We start from the raw sequence: 6,016 nt of genomic DNA on the forward strand, positions 1-6,016 counted from the left end.
GGGGCTCGTGGATTTTAACTTTTTATTTTTGAAATAATTTTAGACTTTTATAAATATTTGCTAAAACAGTGCAAAGAGTTCCTTTAAACTCTCCCACTAGGTTCCCCAAAAGTTAACATTTTACCAGGTTCATTTTTATTTTTTCTGGACCATTTGAGAGTAAGTTGGAGACTAAATGCCCATTTATCCCTAAACATTTCAGTGTGTATTTTTTAAAAATAAGAATATGCTCTTACATAACCATCATAAAATCAGGAAATCAATGTTGATATAGTGCTATTAACTAGTCTACAGGTCTTATTCAATTGCCCTACTATTTTTTAATTGTCCTATTTTCCCTTATAGAAAAATTATTTCAAAAGTCTTTTCTAGGACCCCTTTCAAGACCACATCTTGCATATAGTTGTCATACCTCTTTAGTTTCGTTTAATGTGGAACAGTTCCTCAAGATTCATTTTCTTTCATGGTCTTGGAATTTTGAACATTATAAGCCATTTATTTTATGAATGTCTCTCAATTTGTGTTTGTTATTTCTTCATCATTAGATTCAGGGCTTAGAGTAGGAGTAGGGGGCTTGGCAGTAACAGATGATAACCGGTAGAATGAAATAGGAATCCCTGAGCCTATACTGACATAAATAAATAAATGTAGGAGAAGGAAAAGCTCTCCCTTATGGTCAAGTGCCAACCTCTAAGTGTAAAAGGAATTATGGAATTAAAAAAAAAAAATTTGGCAACCACTCAGTAATAATTGGTTCAGGCAATAACCATGAATGAATATTAAAACTAGTGGATGAAAGCTTGAAAAGTCTCAGAATATCTCCTCACAAGATACTTATTAGTCACCGAAGGGGAAAAAAAATCACAACTTTACAGTAGACAATCACCTTAACCAAAACACCAAAGTTAGCATCACCAGCAATGGGGAAACAGATACTGTGTACCTCCTGATATGATGCACTCAGAAGAACACAGCATCTCTTCTGTGAGAAGATAAATTTCTGCCCAAAAGATGTTAAGAATTCTGAAGAACTATAGTTCTTCCCAGCTGCATTCGCACACAACAGACTCTGAAATCCTTTTTACTTTACAGAGCCTGCCTTGGTCATCTTCCCAGGAGGAGTTCATGAGAACTGGGATGCAGAAGAGAGCAAACGATCTGCCAGGATGGAAACTGCTCAATGAAGAGTTTGTGGACTGCATGATATTCCTTGAACATCAGGGATGGTACAGGGATACCAACAGTCTGGCCTCCAAGACAGGAGAGTAATAGGAGGAAGAGCAAATCTGTCTTCACCTGCAGTGTTAATGGGTGGTGGGCCAGAATGGAGAAAAGCAAGTGAGTCATGTGCTGCTACAGGTTACACCAGACTCCCATCCCTCTGTTACTCACTGCTGTTGTCAAAGCCAAACTTTATCTTGCTAATTTCTCACAGCTTGGCACCTAACAAATGACAAGGCAGGACATCCAATGCCTTCGAGCTCTGTGGTCTGGCCTGTCTCTCCAGATCAGATTTAGAGTGATGTAGCAGATGACATAATATTCTCTTTGATGTTCAATCCGAAGAGGCCAATGCTTCAGCACAATGTCCCCTAGCCATCACCCCCAGCCCGACTCCCCACCAAGCATCCTGCATCCCTCTGCCACATCTTCATTCTTTTCCATTCTGTCTTTTCCCCTGATACCTTCTGACCCCGGGGATTTCTAATAGAACATAATGATCAAGGAAATAAAGACCTGGTACATAAAGAGTCTCAGAAAAAAAATCCATGATATTATATGAAAGATACCAAACTGCAATGCTTACAAAGAGGCTATTTCAAGTAGAAAGATATAAATATCACTTATAACGATGCATCCTTTATGTTCATAAATAAGTCATCGTAAAGAACAAGCCATTAAAAGACATTCTACTCCTTGTTTTTTTAAAAAAAAAAGACTATAATCTAAAATACAATTTTAAAATTACCTGTGCTAACCTGCAAGAGACATTGCTCACATAAATGAAATTCATAAATACCGTGATGTTATTTGAACCATATATTTTCATCTTCTCCTCCTCTCTTAAGACATCAATAATAATTTGATTTTTAAAGGCACATGCTGCTCTGATTATCAAAGACAATAACACAAATGCAGCATCACTGGGATATGTTGGTTGTTTTAAAGTTCAGATCCTAATTTTACACTGAAGCATCCTCAGTTTTTCATCCAGCCCTGCTTGTAAACAGGATCTAGCATCAGCCAAACCATGAGCAGAGTAAGGATTGCACCTGGAGGTTACAGAAACGTTTTCTTCTATGTGAAGCTGTCACATGCAGGGGTTAAACGGGCAGCCATCTTTTAATGCGATGAATAATTTGGACTTCTTAGCCACACCCTTCTCTCAGTTAACCACAGGAGGAGGTGACAATACACCACAAGAAGCCCCAGAGTTCTGGCTTTATCTGCCAAGTGGTAGGTGAGAAGGGAAGAGGTGGGATTGAGCACACTGGCTATTTATACCTTGTCTTCAAAGCCCTCTTAGTCACATTTCCATCTTCATGCATTGGCTTCTGCCTTACAATTGAGCAATAGGAAACCACCACTCCTAATTTTTGCACGTGCTGTCTTTTAAGCCTCTGGGAACTTTCCATGAGGTATAGTGGAGGGTTTCATAAGGATTTATCTCTTCCTTCGAACCTGCTTAGCCAATAAACCAGATATTTTTTTAAAACACAGCATACAGATTCCAAATGATCAAGGATCAAAAAGTGTTGGGGATGTCAGGAAGGAGGCAAGGATGGGCTTGAATGATCACAATGAGTCAACCCAGAAATGTGCAGTAGAATAGTTTGCTAATGGTGACATCTGAGTTTCATCTCCCGGAATTATTGTTTCTTATTATTACACTTTGGGTCAGGGGGAAGGCGTGTTAAGGGTAAAAAGAGGAAGGAGAAAATAGATAAAGAGAAAAATTCATGCCTCCAGGAAACATAAGCAGAAAAACTATAGACTCTTGTGTCTCTGCTTATTTTTTTAAGTACAGTGTTTTTAATAGACCAAAGAGAATCTCTATGAGTTAACATGTATGTGAATAATGTTTATAAAAGGGGTATAATGTGTTAGTCATTATGGAATATTGTATAAATAAACCTTCCATATATAAAATATATAAAAGATATATAAAAAATGATTGCTTAGGGCAGTGGACACTTAAGGACTTCCAAACCTTTCATATCTTCATCCCAAAAAATAGAGCGTTCCAGGGCTGGCAACTTATTTCCTTAGTATATTCCACTGTAAAGCCAAGAGGTGTGGGGGCTTGTTTTCTGGTTTTGTAATTTGTAATAATCTGTATGGATTACTGTAAAATGTCTGTTGCATGTGTGTTGCTGTTGTTTACCCACATGGAGTCATCCACTTTGTATCCTGGAAAACCAAAAGGAATTTTCTTTTTTTTGAGACAGAGTCTCACTCTGTCGCCCAGGCTGGAGTGCAGTGTTGCCATCTTGGCTCACTGCAACCTCCACCTCCCGAATTCAAGCGATTCTCCTGCCTCAGCCTCCCGAGTAGCTGGGACTACAGGTGCGTGCCACCTTGCCCTGCTAATTTTTTGTATTTTTAGTAGAGACGGGGTTTCACCGTGTTAGCCAGGATGGTCTCGATCTCCTGACCTTGTGATCTGCCCGCCTTGGCCTCCCAAAGTGCTGGGATTACAGGCGTGAGCCACCGCACCCGGCCTGGAATTTTCTAGTAAGAAGAAAAACATACAGAATATGTCTTCACTGTTGGGTAACTCTCAAATTTGTAGCAATCTGAATTTTTTGTAAAACTGTGCTAATGGGATGTTTAATGTCAGAGTTATTGTCTCTCACTTCAATATCTAGTACTGGATAATGTTTCTCCTGGGAGCATATATGTTTTTTTTCAAGTCCTTTTTTCCTGGACTTAACATGTTCTTCTAGAAGACACCAGAAGTCATGACCCTAAGCCACCTCCCTTCAGGACCACTTTCTACCATCAGTTTTCAAAAAACTATCCACATGTTAATTCTGTTTTATGTTCTGTGATTCTGTGGTAGACTCAGTGCTTTCAGAGTCCAGAGCTTGACTTGGGTTAGTGGCCCTAATGAAGTGCTAAATTTGCCCTTTACCGCGAGACTGATCAGAAGAAGCAAAAGGGGAAAGGGGGCTAGAGGTCCACTCGCACCTTTTACATCAGACAAGAGGAGAACTGTGCCAGAAATCTGTGCATGAAACACCATCTGCTCTTCATGCAGGGAGGGGTCAACCGTGTGAACGTGCAGAGATTACTCGAGCCTCCTTTGCCAAAAATGTGCATTGTTCCCAGCTGAAAGCGTGTGAAGCCAAATATGTCTTTTAGCATGAAACAATAAAAACATGTTTATTTTCACTTAATAGGTTGTTCCCCAGGCCTGGATTTTTTTTTTTTTTTTCAGTAGCTGGTTTGGAGAGGGCAACACTTCATCATAAATTGTCAACAGTGAGCATTTCATTTCTCCCAAAGGGGCTTAACTCCTGGCAGCTGCTCTGGACATCCAAAAGGGAGGGTTGGGAGGAAAGGAAATCACTTTGACGGATGGGAATTGCTAAGTTTCAGTGGAGGTAGGCGGAGAAACAGGCAAGTAACACTTCCTTTTAATGCTCAGCGGGCTGAATTCACCTCTGTGGAGCAAACTGGTTTGTACAACCATGAGGGCCCACAAAGGCCTCTTGGCTGGAAGTCTTCTCTGCCTGATTAGTGCAAAGGTTAGGTGCACAGCCTCAAGTGCCTGATTTCCTGTGTTGCCAGCTGTTTAGCCTTGGGTAAGTTACTTAACCTCTCTGTGGCTCGGATCCCTTTTCTAGAAAATGGAGATGTAATAGCACCTTTCTGAGGGATGTTAAGGATAAATTTCTTAAAACATGTAGAGTGCTTTGAACAGTGCCTGGCACATATAAGTGCTTAATAAAATTAGTATTTTATCACCTTCACAATGTTTGCCATATCCATCTATCACCTGTGTTATTATTTACTTAAAATTCTTATTTTAATTGACTCAGTTTTCTTTTTTGAAGTGGGGGCAACTTCATCTCTAGTATCAACTTTCATCTAGAATTTAATTTAAAGGAAAACTATATGTTCCAATGGTAAATTAGTAAAATTTGGCCGGGTGCAGTGGCTCACACCTGTAATCCCAGCACTTTTGGAGGCCAAGGCAGGCGGATCGCTTGAGCCCAGGAGTTGGAGACCAGCCTAGGCAACATGGCAAAACCCCGTCTCTACTAAAAACACAAAACTTAGCCAGGCGTGGGGGCACACACCTATAATCCCAGCTACTCTGAGGCACAAGAATTACTCGAACCCGGGAAATGGAGGTTGCAGTGAGCCAAGATCATGCCACTGCACTACAGCCTGGGCAACAGAGCAAGATTCACTCTCAAAAAAAAAAAAAAGGAAAATTAGTATAATTTGCCACAAATATAAAGTAGCCATAAAACAGTAATCACACATATTTACTGAGTCCATCCTACCTGCCAGGCAGTGTGATAAATGTCTTGATTTACAATCCTCATGCCCTACAAGGTCAGTACTATCACCATCCCACTTCCCGGATAAGGAAACTGAAACAGAGAGAGGTTAGCAAGTTTGCCTATGGTTGTGTAATTAGTAAATAGAGGAGGCATTTCAGGCTGCAGAACCTAGGTTCTTTGGCACTGTTCGGTGCTGCTGCCCTAACAAAAACATCTACCAAACATGGTAGATGGTCGCTTCCTAGGGCTGAAATAAATGATCACAAACTGGGTAGCTTATTCTTTCACGGTCTGGAGGCTAGAAGTCCAGTATTAAGATGTTGGCAGGGCCATGCTCCCTCCAAAATCTCTGAGGGAGGATTTTCTCTTGCCTTTTCCAACCTCTGGTAGCCCCAGGCATTCCTGAGCTTATGGCAGCATCACTCCCATCTCTGCCTTTGTCTTCACATACCTGTCTTCTCTCTGTATCTCTATCTTTGTGTCTTTTCTCCTCTTCTTGT

At 40.6% G+C, this 6,016-nt stretch overlaps 1 protein-coding gene across 3 annotated transcripts in view; it reads left to right on the forward strand.

Annotated features, from left to right (window-relative positions):
- The window catches only part of SH3RF2 (SH3 domain containing ring finger 2), a 145,336-nt gene extending 140,361 nt beyond the window's left edge, over window positions 1-4,975 (forward strand). For all 3 annotated transcript variants that reach the window (XM_063724299.1, XM_063724300.1, XM_009241153.4), the window contains exon 11: window positions 1,093-4,975. The gene's annotated coding sequence lies outside the window, so the exon portion shown is untranslated. The remainder of the gene's footprint in view (window positions 1-1,092) is intronic.
- The last annotated feature ends 1,041 nt before the right edge of the window (window positions 4,976-6,016 follow it).

Source organism: Pongo abelii, chromosome 4 (assembly GCF_028885655.2).
Source record: "Pongo abelii isolate AG06213 chromosome 4, NHGRI_mPonAbe1-v2.0_pri, whole genome shotgun sequence".
Classification (NCBI taxonomy): domain Eukaryota; kingdom Metazoa; phylum Chordata; class Mammalia; order Primates; family Hominidae; genus Pongo; species Pongo abelii.